This window comes from Chrysochloris asiatica, unplaced genomic scaffold, assembly GCF_000296735.1.
Source record: "Chrysochloris asiatica unplaced genomic scaffold, ChrAsi1.0 scaffold00038, whole genome shotgun sequence".
NCBI classification, from domain to species: Eukaryota; Metazoa; Chordata; class Mammalia; order Afrosoricida; family Chrysochloridae; genus Chrysochloris; species Chrysochloris asiatica.
Window position 1 is genome coordinate 1,732,692 of NW_006408556.1, and position 16,097 is coordinate 1,748,788.

General features: G+C 42.1%; 1 non-coding gene and 1 pseudogene across 1 annotated transcript; both read left to right on the forward strand.

The window, feature by feature from the left end:
- Window positions 1-4,113: 4,113 nt before the first annotated feature.
- On the forward strand, window positions 4,114-13,870 carry LOC102825200 (annotated as a pseudogene).
- Window positions 13,871-15,202: 1,332 nt separating this feature from the next.
- Window positions 15,203-15,284, forward strand: TRNAS-GCU. Its single transcript has one exon. It is a non-coding gene; the product is annotated as a tRNA-Ser (tRNA).
- Window positions 15,285-16,097: the final 813 nt, after the last annotated feature.

Below are 16,097 nucleotides of genomic sequence, written 5' to 3' on the forward strand. Positions count from 1 at the left end.
TTTAAGAATTTTTTGGGTTCAGGAATTTTCCTTTAGATAGTCTTTAAACAGGAACCATCCGCTCCTCACGACATCTTTCCTGAGATGCCAGTTCTGGAGAAGAATCCACAAATAACTACCTTCCAAACTAGTAAATGAAATTACTTAGGGAAAAACCTTGTAATTAGTACATTGCTGTTGGTTGCTGTTGGTTCTGACTCATGGTAATCCCTTGTGTACAAGGTAGAACTGCTCCATAGAGTTTTCACAGCTATAAACTTAAAATAGTTTGCCATGCTTGTCTTTCGAGGCACTTCTGGGTGAGTTTGAACCACCAATCTTTTGGCTAGTCATCCAGAGCTCAACTGTTTGGACCACCCAACGACTCCAACTGGCATTCTTGTTAGGTTGCAGTCAAGTCATTACCAGCTCACAGTTTCCTTATACATAACAGAACAAAACACTGCCCAGTCCTGCAACAACCTCACAATCTTTGTTACGCTTGAGTCCATTGCCGCTGCCACTGTGCTAATCCACCTTGGTGGGGGTCTTCCTCTTTTTCGCTGACCCTCCACTATACCAAGCATGATGTCCTTCTCCAAGGACTGGTCCCTCTTGATAATATGTCTGAAGTATGAAAAATGAAGTCTGGCCATCCTGGCTTCTAAGGGGCCTTCTGGCTGTACTTCTTTCAACACAGATTTGTTTGTTGTTGTGGTAGCCCGTGGTATTTTTAATATTCTCTAACACCATAATTCAAACGCATCAATTCTACTATGATCTATGGCATTCTATTGTTGTTGTTAGCTGCCATCGAGTCAGTATCGACTCATAATGACCCTATGTACAACAGAACGAAACACTGTCCGGTCCTGGGCCAACTTCACAATTGTTGCCACACTTCAACCCATTGATGCTGCCATCTTGCCAATCCATCTTGTTGGGGGTCTTCCTCTTTTTCTCTGGCCCTCCATCTTACCAAACATGATATCCTTCTCCAGTGACTGGTCCCTCCTGACAATACGTCCAAAGTATGAGAGACGAAGTTTGGCTATCCTGGCCTCCAAGGAGCACTCTGGCTGCACTTCTTCCAACACAGATCTGTTGGTTCCTTTGGCAGCCCATGGCACTTTCAATATTCTCCTCCAACACCATAACTCAAAAGCATCAATTCTTCTATAGTCTTCCTAATTCACTGTCCAGCTTTCGCATGCATATAAGGTTATTGAAAATACCATGGCTTGGGTCAGGCGCACCTTAGTCCTCAAGCTGACATCTTTGCTCTTCAACACTTTAAAAGGTCTTGTTCAGCAGATTTTCCTAATGCAATAGGTCATTTGATTTCTTGACCGCTGCTTCCATGAGTGTTGATAGTTGATCCAAGAAGAATGAAGTCCTTGACAACTTCAATCTTTTCTTCATTGATAAGAATGTTGTTTATTGGTCCAGTGATGGGGATTTTTGTTTTCTTTACATTAAGATGTAATCCATACCGAAGGCTGTGCTCTTTGATCTTCATCAGTAAATATTTTAAATCTGTTCACGTTCAGCAAGCAAGGTTGTGTCATCTGCATATCACAGATTGTTAGTGAGTCTTCCTCCAATCCCAATGCCACATTTTTCTTCATATAACCCAGCTTCTCGGATTATTTGCTCAGCATACAGGTTGAATAAGTATGATGAAAGAATACAACCTTGTCGCACACTTTTCTTAATTTTAAACCATTCAGTGTTCCCATGTTCTTTTCTAACAACTGCTTCTTGGTCAATGTATAGGTTCCTCATGAGCACAATTAAGTGTTCCGGAATACTCATACTTCGCAATGTTGTCCATTAGCTTGTCATGTTCCACACAATCTAAAGGCTCTGCGTAGTCAATAAAGCACAGGTAAACATCTTTCTGGTAGTCTCTGCTTTCAGCCAAGATCCATGGGACATCAGCAATGATATCCCTTGTTCCTTGTCCTCTTCTGAATCTGGCTTGAACCTCTGGAAATTCTCCATCAATGTATGCTTGCAGCTGTTTCTGTACTACCTTTAGTAAAATTTTACTCGCATGGGATATCAAAGAGATTGTCTGTTGATTTCCACATTGTCTAGTAGGCAATAAAACAGGTGCTTCTCTAATGCTTCAAGATTTCTTACCTTTTTCACCAATCCTACTAGAACTAGGCTTGAATTTTTTTAAGAATATTGATTGGATAGAAACCATTTTTTCTATAAATAGATTAGGTTATTATTTTTTTAATCTGTGCTTTATAATTTTGTGGACTTTTAATGCGTCAGACTTAAATTTCCAAAGAAATAGATGAGATAGAAAGATCAGCTGAGTAGAGGCCTAATCCTGAAAATATTACTTACAAAAGTTACTAATAACTAATGATTAGCAAGCAAAGCTTATGTTATTCAATATGTTAATTGTTTATTCTGATTACAAACTGCCTGTTTTCTTGCAGAAGGATCACAGCAGAGTACACGGTACAGAGCAGATCTCTCCAGTCACCCCAGCTGTACACCTCATCAAGATCTGAGTCCACAGTCCATCCGAGTCATACTGAGGGCTGTGTGAACACTCACCCAGTGTGCATGTAAAATGGGGAAGCAAGAATATTTGCTTAAGCATTTGGATTGAGGTATGTCTGACTAGCAGGAAGACAGAATATGCCAGTGTTGGGGGCAGCAGACATTTCTTTAGCAAGGGCTGCCCAAGAGAGATGAAGGAAAGATGAGATACAGGTAACAGTCAGGAAGCAAGTCAATCAGTTATCCCTTAGTCTGGGAATGAGGGCAGGGAAGAAGAAGAAATGGGAAGTGGCAAGAGATTGCTTGGGTGATAACAAAAGGAGTCTGTGAGACAAGGTTGTCATTGTGAGTGAGGAGGTTCATCCTCAGTGACTTCAGCTTGGCATCTGCAGGCATGCAGAGGGTCAGCCCCTCTCCATCGCCCCACCCACACAGGGGTAAGCATGGGGGTGGAAGAATCACTGAACAGCTCCTGCAGGTGGTCCTACTGGTCCTCATAGGGCAGAAGGAGAGCCTTCTCAGTGTGTGGAGGGATGTCAGAGGCAACAGCTCAGAGCAGAGCCTCTCCAGGAGAGTCAGGCCCCAAATGCAGAAGACTGCTTCTCCTATTCATTGATTCAGTGTCAGCATGTGTTAGGCAGAGATACTGAGAGCAACACCGACCACCAGACCCTCTTATCATGGTGGAGCTACTCTCAGATGGTGATGATGGAAACTGAACAAGAAATGGGAGAATACAAGATGATCCAACTTATTTGGGGTGAGTGTCAAAGAAAGCCTTTTGGTAAAAATGATGCTTAAATTAGTATTTGAAAGACACCCCTCTGAAGCATCCTCCTCCAAGTATTACCCCTTTTCAATCACAGCAATTCCATGTTGGCATCACTGCTTTTGGCAACATATTGAAACTTAGCCTAATCTAGCCAAGGTCTCCTTCCTAAGATCTGCTCTCAAATATTCTTTTGCTCAACCTATCATTCTTCAAAATACACCATCTGTGTGCGTTCCTACAGAAGATATCATGTGTGAAAGAGTGGCAGTGACCTTTTAACATCAGTGTTTTGGGCTGCGGCCTTAATAAAGTCTCTTGTGGGCGCTCTGCCTACTTCAGGAATCCTGCTTCCCTTTTCTGCTGGAGGCCGAGGAAGTGTTTTTAGCTAAGACAGAACACGTTTCTTGTGCACAAAAATAGGAGGAGGGAAGCAGCAGGGAACACATATACTTTGTATTTTATTGCGACCTGCCTGAGCACTAAGGTGACCCAATTTCTTCAAGTCCTCAGTGCAGCCTTAAGAGCTTCCCAAGATGCCCAAGGCAGCAATGGAATAGGCTTGAGCACACAACAGCCAGCAACTGCTTCCAGACATGGAGAAAGATGGGAACAGAGGGCAGCTCAGATCATTACAAGTTTGTTTTCTACTCTTGCCCGCTGGCTTTAGAAACCTTACCTCTCTACCCCTACTCCCAGCTGAGCTTAGGTGGCGTCTAAGCACCTAGAAACCCTGAAGCAATGCACCCACTGCAATGGTTTATTGCAGAAATCCCAGGATTGTGAAACAGTAAGACTGATTCAATTGCTTCCCTTCCTTCTTCATCCCCTCCCTTCTGAGGATGGGTGCTGCATCTACCGCCAATTTGGATAGCTATCATCAGGTAAGCATGAGATTCAGTCTGACTCTGTGCTTCTACCATACTTGCTGTCTGCACTCCCTCTGTTCCCATTCTTTCCAGATCACACTCAAGAGTGATGCTTTCTTACCATCATTTCACTAATACCTGCAGTGAAGTGGGTTTAAATCGTTTTCCCCAAAAGATACAGTCATGCCCTAATCCACGCAATCTGTGAATGTGAACTTATTTGGGGAAAGAACTTTGCAGAAGTTAAAGATCTTGAAATGAGGAGATCATCCTGAATTATCTATGTGGGCCCTAAATCCAATGACAAGTCTTTTTTAAGAGACACACTGAGAAGAGACACAGTCAGGATATGTATAGATGGAAGCAGAGGTTAGAATGATGCAGCCATCTATTAGTCTCTATCCAACTGGAGAAAAGAAGAATTAAGAGAATCAAAGACACATGGAAACTATTAGTCCAAACACTAGCCTCCACAAACAATCCCAGAAGAACTAGATGGTGTCCGGCTTCCACTACCAACTGCTCTGAAAGAGACCACATTAGAAGGTCCTGGATAGAGTGGGAGAAACTGTGGACCAAAACTCAAAATCATAAAAAAAGACCAATCTTACTATTCAGACAGAGAATGGTGGAACCCCCTTAGTCACTCTTCAGGTCTGGAACTGAACTCACCCCTGGCTCAAGTTTCAGCCAAACAAAAGACAGATCTATAAGGGGAACAATAACATTAGGGAAGCCACTTTCCCTATGTTCAACTAGAAAAATCAATTACGTGAGATCAAAAGGACGGTATTTACCCAAGGACATGAAGGAGAAATGGACATGGAAGATGCAGGAAGAGAGTGGGATAAGTGATCTTACATTGTGAGGATTGAAATCAATTAGATGAAACAAAAAAAAATACATGAACTGTTGAATGAAAAATACCTGCTCTATACACCTTCACCCAATTAACAATTAAAAAATAAAAATAAAAAATTCCTCTGCAGAAATTTCTTGACTGTTAAGGCTTGAGAGGCGTTCCCTCTAGAACAAGTACGGGCAAAGTACAGCCCAGGAGTCAAATCTAGCTGACCACCTAGTTTTGTAAAGAAAGTTTTACTGGAATATGGCCATATTCATTTGTTTACTTATCATCTGTGAATGCTTCCTTGCTCCATCAGTGGAGTTCAGCAGTTGTAATAGAGATTGCATGAGCCAAAATATTTCTTTTCTTTACAGAAATTGCTGATCCCTGCTCTAGAATGAATTAGCTTTAGGTGAAGGCACTTTTTTTCCTTTTTTTTTTTTTTTAAAGGTTTTGATTTTTTTTAAATGTTTTATTGTGAATTATGTGATAGTTTATATGGGAGAACATTAGTTTTACATTCATCCTATAGTATATCATTTCATTGCCATGGTTACAATCCCCTCTATACATCATCAACTAACCAAAGGGTATACACTATAAGCCTGCCCCCCTGGTCATCAGCACACAGACCCTCTCCCTCTCTGTGTCTAAATCCCCAAGTGCTCCATCTCTCCATGTCATCATCTCTGCCTCCATCTCAGGCATCACTGCTTCTCTGGGTAGGGTCCCGGTCTCTACTCTTCTCCCTTGATGGTCCCAGGGACCTCCGCTTCTAGGCTGAAAAGTTAATCCCTCCCCTCCTTGCTACAAAACGTCTACCTTTACATTTCCAACCCTCACAATCAGTTCTGATAACAATTATTCACTATTGTATCACAAGAGACCTATCCACATTTCCTTTCATTAGCCCCGCCTAGACAGATTGGATACTACTCAGTGGAGATAGGTGAAGGCTTTTTCATTCTTGATTTATTAGTACAATATCTCTCCTACTTGAATTCTGGGCTAGAGTAAGGTGTGATCTTTTTCTGCTTTCCCACATAGCACATTCATGGGATTTGAAATTGTTGAGAATTCTACTATGTTAATGAAGGTCTCTGTGATTATTAACAACCTTGCTTCCCTCCTTCTAGTCAATGCCTCTTCCTAGAGTACAGTCTATGATCAATAAGGCTGGTATCCCTTATAAAGGCTTTCCCACAATCTGGGCTTCTCTCCTGTGTGGACTCTTTGATGGACCCTAAGATTCCAGTTATGAGAATATGGTCCAGTGGGGGAATTCTCACTATCTACTTGGAAGAGCAGTGTAATTCCCAGCCAATGCACCTTATGTTAGTGTTGCTCCGATGCTGAAAAGATTTCAGTAGAACTTCCACACTAAGACTAGAAAGAAAGACCTGGTGATCTACTTCTAGAAACCAGTTAAGTAAAAGGCTATGGTGATCCAATCCATAACCAATCATGGGAAGGGCACAAGTCTAGGCAGTGTTTCGTTCCATTGTGCATGGTGTCACCATGAGTCAGAGACTGAGTTGATGGTACTTAGTAGCGAACAGCAACAGGATCCCAGTTATAGCTGAAGGCTTTTCTACACCTCTGGCATTCATAGGCTTCTTCCCACTATGAATACTCTCAAGGGCTAGATCCCTAAGGCCTTCCCACATCTGCTGATGAATCAAGAACTGGGAACTATTCCTAAAAACACTGCCATTTGTGAGACTTCTTTCCACTGCAAATTTGGTATAATGTACAGTATAGGTCGTATAAAACAGAAGGCTCTTCCACACCTATTTCTCTTATGTGACTTCTTTTGGGCGTCAACTCTGGTGTGTAATGCGTTGTGAACACTATCTGAAATTCTCCCCAAATCTTTACACATATATGCTCTCCTCTTATCTGGACCTTCTGGTGTGTTGTGTGAGCTATGACACCCAAACAAAGGTTTCTCCATACTCATTACATGTCCAAGGTTTCTTTCTAGTATGAATTCTTATATGTTAGGTGGTGCTGTAAGATACTCAATGGACTGCAAGGTCAATGGTTCAAATTCACCAGCCGGTCCTTGGAAACCCTATACTGGGTCGCTCTGAGTCAGAACTGAGTCAAGGACACTTAACAAGAACAGGTAGCATAGAAATTTGCATTTATACGATTTCTTTTATGTAAAGTAAGGTATAAAATTCAGCAAAATGTTTCCATAATCAGAACACCCATCGGACTTTTCTCCAGTGTTTGATGAGCAATAGAAGCAGCTGTCCAAGAAAAGGCCTTTCAGCATTCCTTACAGATATGCAGCTCCTTTGTCAGGTGCATGTTTCCATGCAAAGGAAGGCCTCCTTGTCTAGGAAGTTTCTCCATCCTTGCTCCATTCGTGACTGTTTTCAGTCGTGAAGCCCTGTTGAGTGGGCTCAGTGACTGGTCCCTTAGGGTTCCTCCACACTCACAGCCCTTAGACGATGTCTTCCCTGTACAGTAAGTGGGAACTAGGGCTAAAGACACTGTGGGCCCTCACTCTGCTGTGGTGGAGTTGATGAAAAGAATATTAGACACAAAGATTCCCCACACTCCCTGCAGGTGAGGGATTTCCTCTGTGAGTGCCCTGGGGTGCTGTTTTTCAGTGCTTTCTCACACCCCTTGTATTTATTGGACTCTTTACCATTGGAAGTCATCAGACTTCAGGATGGGTGCGAGTGATCCTCTCTTTCCATTGTGGATTTTCTGACAAGTGGTAAGTTGTAATTTCCTAGTGGACCCCTTACTCTACTCACCAATCTTGTGATTTCCTGGAACCCATGTGATTTTACAAAATTGCATCTCTGGGACCTGGCTTGTGGGAACTAGGTGTCATCAGATACATCCTGCTTTAGAGTTGATTCCATCACCTTGGTTCTGCTGCCTTCATCATGGGACAAATAAATACACAACATGACCTGATCTCCATTCTGAACAAGAATCAACTTGAGAACAACAGAATAATCAACTACAACAGGAGAGAATGGTACTGTGTGGTGCTGATCTTCACAACTCTTAAAAGTAAGGATACGGATGAGGGCAGAAAAGGAAACCTCCATGGAATAACAGCCTGAGGTGGCTGAGTAATATATGGTGGTGGTGGTTATGTGCCGTGGAGTCGGTTCCGACTCATAGCGACCATGTACAGGGTTTCCAAGGTTGTAAAACCTTACGGGAGCAGAAAGCCTCATCTTTCTCCCATGGAACAGCTGATAGTTTCGAACTGCTGACCTTAAGGTTCACAGCCTGATTCCGCAACCACCACGCTACCAGAGCTCCTTATATGAATATATATATATATATATACATCTTGGTAATTTACAAAAGAGGTCCAAATGCACCAGTTGTTCCTCCGAAATCCTATACAGGATCCCTATGAGTCTGAACCAACTCAACAGCGCTTAACAATGACAACAATACATGAAAGAGAAGAAAAGGGAGGGAGCAGAAGGATAGGAGGAAACACCTGGGGGCTAAATAGGGAAATTATCTGATGACTCCATCTTGAGGTCAACCCACAGAAGGAAAGAAACAGGAGGGTCAAGGGCAATGGCTGCATTGCAAACAAGCAGAGAGAAGAGCAGAAAGAGGCCCCTGTACCACGCCAGGCCTCATTGGTGTAGGTGGTTAGCCCAGAGGGGAGGAACCTGCCTCTCTGGTATTTATTTAGATATAGGCTTCTAACAGATTTCCTTCTGCTAACCAAGAGATCAAGAAAAAAAATGGGGAATCATCTAAATCCGTAAAAAAGATTAAACCAAGCAGTTATAAACATCCTGACATTTTTGTTTTATCCACTTGCTTTTGATGACCAAGACTATCTCAAAAATATTCTTATAGAGTAGGAGTTTACAGCTTGCTTTTCTTTCTCTCTAAAATGCTCTTTATTTTGAAGTGAGTAGATTTACAAGACTCCAAAGATCTGTGTAAATGTAAAGGGTCAGAAATACAGAAGACCAAGCAGTTGAGCTAATTAAGACTCAAAGCCCTCCATTTCCCTGATGAATCTGCTTGTGCTCCCCCAGGGGTTACTCTTTTGGCAGCAATAGAAGCTTTAAGGTCGGTAGGTGGTTTTGGAAGATGTGGCCATTTACTTCACTCATACTTAGCCCTTAGAATATCATCTCAGCTGCTCCCCAAAGCCACTTTCCCCCACAAATTTGGATAAGAAAACTGTAGTAGAGGAAATTTACATCCGGGAAGAACGAACAACTTCCATCACTCCATGTATAATGTTGTAAAGTGCCATTGAGTTGATTCCAACTCATAGCGACCCTGGATAGGGTTTCCAAGGAGTGGCAGGTTATTTGAACTGCTGACTGTGAGGTTAGCAGTCTAGTGTTTATCCTACAGCACCATACCAGGACCCCTTCATGTATAATTTCACTGAAGGACAACATCCAACCAAGAAATTTCCATCGAGGTCAGACAATGGAACTCATACCCTCTACCAAGAATGAACTTGAACTAATGGAACTAATGGGATGGCTCTTTAAAGAAGCATTTCAAAATTCATACAGAAAAAGGAAGGTGACATGGTGATCACTGTCAGAGGCTGCTGTTGTTGGTAAGTGCCTTTGAGTTGGTTCTGACTCATAGTGACCCTGTATAAGGTTTCTTAGATGTATATCTTTACAGGAGCAGAAAGCCTCATCTTTCTCTTTGTGGGCGCAAACTATTGACCTTGTGGTTAGCAGTTCAGTGCTTATCCTACAGGGCCACAGAGGCTGCTAGTCACTCACATTCCCCTTTTTCTTAGAGACAATAGAAACACAGTTTTATTCAGGTTGACAAAGTGCTCAGTTAAAAAGACCATATCTCCCAGAGTCTCCAGCAGCCAGGTCTGATTATGTGATAGAATTCTGGCCAATGAAATGACAGCAGAAGTCACTGGACATGGCTTCCAGAAAGCTCTTAAAAGTCTTGTTACTCCAAATGTAGTACTTCACTCCTAATGCAGAATTTCAGGCCCCAGAGCCACTAAATCTACATTTTACAAGATCCTCTGCTAACTGACAATAGCATTAAAGCTTGAGATACATGCTTTAAGGGAAGCTCAATTAGTTAGCTTCCTTTTTCTTCCTATCAGGAATGTGAATGTGATGGATGGTTGTATTTTTACCATATGACCTTGAAGAAGGAAGTCAAACCTTAAGGATGGCTGTGACAAAACAGTAGGATCCCAGGCAACAATGGCATCAAGGAGCCGCCACTGCCAGGAAATGCCTGTCTCCAGACTTCTTTGACACCAGAGACCAAATCTCTATCACGGGCATTTAACACTGAGAAGGACCACGCCATTATATTAATTGGAAGAGAAATCAGAAAGTCCTACACATCTTCAGGCTGATCTGTTAAGTTATGGCAGAGACTAAATCTGAAAGGTGCCTTTTCCCCCACACTCTACTTTAGATCCACAAGTAATATGAAACGCAGACACTACAAGGATGAGAGTACGGGTTTATTCCTAACAAAACGTATTTAAACATGTCTCTGCTATCAGTGGATGGTTGCAGATAATTACTGAGTGCAGTAATGCTTTTGTGTTGTCGCTAAGTGCCATCGAGTCAGTTCCAACTCATAGTGACCCTATATAGGCTCTTTAAAGAAGCATTTCAAAATTCATACAGAAAAAGGAAGGTGACGTGGTGATCACTGTCAGAGGCTGCTGTTGTTGGTAAGTGCCTTTGAGTTGGTTCTGACTCATAGTGACCTCGTATAAGGTTTCAAGGAACAGATGGTGAGTTTGAACTGCCAACCTTGCGGTTCAAACCAATCTTGCAGTCTAGTGCTTTGTCCCACAGCACCACTCCAGAACTCCCACTCAGTAATACACTTGTCTTAATTTCATTTGTTATTGTTGTTATGTGCCGTGGAGTCGGTTCTGACTCATAGTGACCCTGTACAGGGTTTCTGAGGCTGTAAATCTTTACGGGAGCGGAAAGCCTCATCTTTCTCCCGCAGAGCAACTGGTAGTTTCGAACTGCTGACCGTGAGATTAGCAGCACAATTCGTAACCACTACGCTACTAGGGCTCCTTGTTAAGTCACTGGTGAGTGTTAACCGCCAACCTTGCAGTTAGCAGTGCAGTATTTATCCTACAATACCACACACATACAAAATGATGGCTTTTGTGCCATGAAAAAAAAATGATTTTGAGGTCAGTGATAGCATGGATCTACTGACCTAAACAAACTGTAGTTGGTTTAGTTATTGAGTCTTAAGTAAAGACCCTGCAAATGAGGAAGTTTATAGATTGGCTGGGATGACCTTGTGGTCCTAGAAGGAGAGCAGGACAGGGAGAACAGGATGTGCTTAAACCTACCCAGGAGTCCTGGTGTGGCGCTGTGTACTAATGCAGCAGAGTGCAAAGTCATTTGAATTGCAAGGCTGGTGGTTCAAGCTGCTCCTTGGAAACCCTATACAGGGTCGCTATGGTCCAAATAAACTAGAGGACACTTAATAACAACAACAACAAAACTCACCCAGATAGTTATCTCAGGAATTAATCAGCTGAGACCCTAAAGGTAGAATATTTGAGGAAGTTTATTGCCTTATTGTTTGTTTTTCCAAGGAATGCTATCTTGATATTATGGCAACTGTATTTTGGGATCCCAAAGGATTTATCTTGATAGATTTTCTTGAAGGACACAGGACAATCACTGGGGCTTACTATGCAGAAGTTTGCAGAAAACTGAAAACTGCATTGGTGAGAAAAAGAACAGGGAAGTTGTGTCAAGGAGGTTTTATTCCATTATAATAATGTACCTTATTATGTAGTGGTTACGAATCAGGCTGCTAATCTCAAGGTCAGCAGTTCGAAACTACCAGCGGTTCTGCAGGAGAAAGATGAAGCTTTCTGCTCCCGTAAAGATTTACAACCTCAGAAACCCTATGCAGGGTCCTTATGGGTCAGAATCGACTCAACGGCACTTAACAATAAAAACAACAACCCTAGAGCCCTGATCTTGCTCCTTCAGATTTATTTCTGTTATGTGAATTCAGAGGATATTGAAAAGGAAGATTTGAGTTTCTCGAAGATGCCAAAACTGCCATTGGAGGTGGTGCAAATTGAAGAGTACAGAATTCTTTGGGAGAGGGGTTAGAGATTGCATGGAGGATATATCAAGAAACAATAGCTTCACATTTTGATATTTTGTGTGATATTTTGTTCAATAAAGGTCTTTATGACTTTGTAGCAATATTTTTTGACTAACCCTTGTATTTTATTGTTGTTTGATGCTTTTTCTAGTGCAAATATGAAGTTATTGAATTATTTTATTTAAAAGCTATCTCTGGTTTTTCATTACTAAATATTTAGTGTTTTATGTAACAGCTTATTTTATTTTCTAATTTTAGGTAAACCTGAATATATTTTCTGCCTATACAGAATGTCAGCTGTTTAAGACATACTAATGAGTCAGATGCTTATATTAACTTTTCCTGACACATTATGCTTAAAATTTTTATTTATTTTTTAAATCCTTACCTTCTGTCCCATATCACAAAACATTCCTTATATGCCAGAATACATTTTTTTCATCACTGTAATTATTTGGAGTTAAAACATCTAAGCCCTGGAATAGGTCAGATCTTACACATACTGAACAAGTAATGTTCTGCGACATTTTTAGAAATGCTTCTCAAGAATTTCCATATAAAGAAACTTAGCAAATTAAAAGAAGGAAAAGTCTTTTACTTGGTAAAGAATATGTATCAAAAACTTTCAGAAAATATTACACCCAATGGAAAAACTTCAGACATAATACTCTTTAAAGTGCAGAGCAATAATAATAATAAAAACCTCTATCCCAAAGAAATCCTGGTGTGATGCTAACCACAAAGTCGACAGTTCAAATCCATTAGTCGCTCCTTGGAAACCCTATACAGGGTTGCTACGAGTCAGAATCGACTCGATGGCATTTAACACCAATAAATCAATAGCCAAAACGAAACCCATTTCTGGCAAGTCAATTCCGACTCATAGCCACGCTACAGGACAGAGAAGAACTAACCCATAAGGTTTCCAAAACTGTTCATCGTTATAGAAACAGACTGCTACATCTTTCTTCTGGGACGTAACTGGTGAGTTTGAACCATTGACCTTTCAATTAGCAACTGAGGACTTTAGCCATCATGCCACCAGGCCTCCTTCAACCTCTATCACTGCTATCAAGCATCACAATACTAGAGATCCTAGTCAATACAGCCAGTCCAGGCACCCAGCCCGAGTGGCTTGATCCTGGAGCCTCAATTCTACAAGGACTGGCCCCCCGGCGCGTGACCACGTGATTGAACCATCCCGCGCGGTGCGGAAGACCCGCAGACTCAAGACGGGACAAGTCAAAGCGCGCCGGGCCCCTGCATCGCGTCGCCCCCATCCAGCCCCATCGGGCCTATTGTGCGATGCCCCATAGTGCGGTATCACACCGCAGTCCGAGCTAGCAGGGACCTCAGCTTGTAAAAGCTGAGGGTGGCCGGCATCCACAAGAAGGTGGAGTGAACCATCGGGATCTCTGTGGACGCCAAGAGGAGGTACAAATCTACTGAATCCCTACAGGCTAACTAATGTGCAGGGGCTGAAGGAATACTGTTCCAAGCTCATCCTATTCCCTCCGATGCCCTCTACCCCAAGAAGGAAGACAGCTCTGCTGAAGAACTCAAACTGGCCACTCAAACTGACTGGACCAGTGATGCTCATCCGGAGAGTCTACAAGCAGAAGAAAGCCCTGGTCATCAGGCAGGAAGAGAAGGACTTCAAGTCATTTGCCAGTCTCAGCATGGCCCCGCGCTCATGCCGGGCTCTTCGGCATCCCGGCAAAGAGCGCCAAGGAAGCCCCAGAGCAGGACGTGGAGAAGAAAAAGTAAACCTATGTCATAAGGAGCCTTCAATTACCACCCCACCCCACCCCACCCCCCAAAAAAAGTCACTACCTCACTTAGTAAAGTTTCTGCCAGGGTTTTTTCTCTGAAAGTGTTTCTATAAAAAGCACAGTTTAGGAGTCTGGAGCTGTTTGCATTTAAGGAGAAATGAGGATTAGAGTTCATTATTCATTTTTACATTAAATTATCAATTAATTTAAAGTGATATGAATTTTCCAGGTTTAAGGCTCCATTTTCTTCATTTGAAACAGGATTTCAAATGTTTTTCAGTGTTCTTTTGGGCAAGACGTTGTCAAAACATATGGAAAGGAGCAGTTTTCATATTCAAATAATTTCAGTGGTCATAGTAATGATGGAAGCCACCAACCATGGTATACAGTGATTTCTGGGTTGCATCATTGAGGGGGCCTGTAAGTATGTTTGTTTGGATTCCAGTTAAAGACCTTAAGCCAGAGTATGATTGTTTGGGGATGGAATTCATAGAGTAGGGACTGATACTAGAACAAATGTGAGCTGGCCTAGAATTCCAATGGGGATACTTTTGACTGAAGTACTATTAATAATTATGTTACACCAGGACATCAGGTCTTAACTGGAACTGTACCAAACAAATCCAGACATATGGCCACCCTACTAAAAAGAAAGTGCTCCTTTTCCACACGTCACCTTAAAATTATCTGCATCAGTGGGCACAAAGAAATGTTTTCAATCACTGTGTACTAGTAAATAATCCAGAAGACCTAGTGCAATTGTTTGCGATGCACAAGAGTTTGGGATTTTACTCAATGGGATCCTGGACAGAAAGTAGGAAAGCCTCTATAGCTAGGACAATGGCACTGGTTTCTAGAGCTTAGAGACAGTGAAGTGTTTCAGAAAGAAAAGCAAGAGAGAGCAGTTGATCTCCCAACTTGTAGCTACCCGTTCTTTCCTAGATTCTTGATACCAGACCAGAAGCTTGTGGTGGGGTGGGAAGGTAGTTTGAGCAATAGCTGCATTTGGAAGTAGTAGGGCCAGGGAACTTTTCCAAACAAATCCGGACATATGGCCACCCTATCTGTGCAGCCATGGGTGAGACTGTGATTACAGACCCAAGAGTCATGTGAGCAGCTGGGACCAATGGGGACTCAACTTGTATTTGATGTATGTGTCTACCTCAATCAATATTCCCTAGATTCTACAGATGGGAAAATGGTTCTATTATATTCCCCATGTTTTGTTTGATAACGATTCTACTCGGTCCTGTGCCTTTCCTTGCTGTGAGCGTTGAGTTTCCCAGATTCGCCTTTCCTTTTTCACCCTTATACTAACTCATCGTATGACAAGGTGGCCAAATGATTAAGGTGATGGACTGCTAATCCATTGTGCTCTACACGTGTGGGTTCGAATCCCATCCTCGTCAGTGTTTATCTATGGAGTCCTGGTGTGGTGCTGTGGGTTAATGTGTCAGACTGCAAGTCATTTGAACTGCAAGGTCGGTGGTTCAAGCTCACCAGCTGCTCCTTGGAAACCCTATACAGGGTCACTATGGGTCAGAATCGACTTGACAACACTTAACAACAACAACATACTAACTAATAAGGAGTTCTGGTAGCATAGTGGTTACGAGTCAGGCTGCTAACTTCAAGGCCAGAAGTTCGAAACTACCAGCTGTTCAGTGGGAGAAAGATGAGGCTTTCTGTTCCCATCAAGATTTACAGCCTCAGAAACCTAACCAGGGTTGCTATGAGTCAGAACCGACTCCACGTTACACCACCACCACCATACTAACTAATGGACTTCTTAACTCTGGCTTTGAAACTACAGGCCTTTCTAACTGCTGGTAAAGAAACCTTTACAAGGTTAGCTTGTAAAAACATTTTCTCTAAAAACAAACAAACAAACAAACAAAATTCCTCTTTCTCTGTTCTCCTACAGCTACAAAAAGCAAATACTTATCAATATCCTAAAACTACTCTTGCTGAAGTTATTTTAAAGAAATCTTTCAAAACACCTAGATTTCAGAGATGGTTGCTATGTCTTGGGAAAAGAATCTTTCACTACTAAAATGTCTGAGATTCTGACTGTTTACTTAACAAGCTGTAGTACAGAGTCGTTAAGTCCTGTCCAGTCTGTTCCAAACCCTGCATAGGGTTTCTGAGGAGTAGCTGGTGGCTTTAAACCCCCAACCTTGCCATTAGCAGTCCAGTGCTTACCCTACAGTGCTATACTAGGA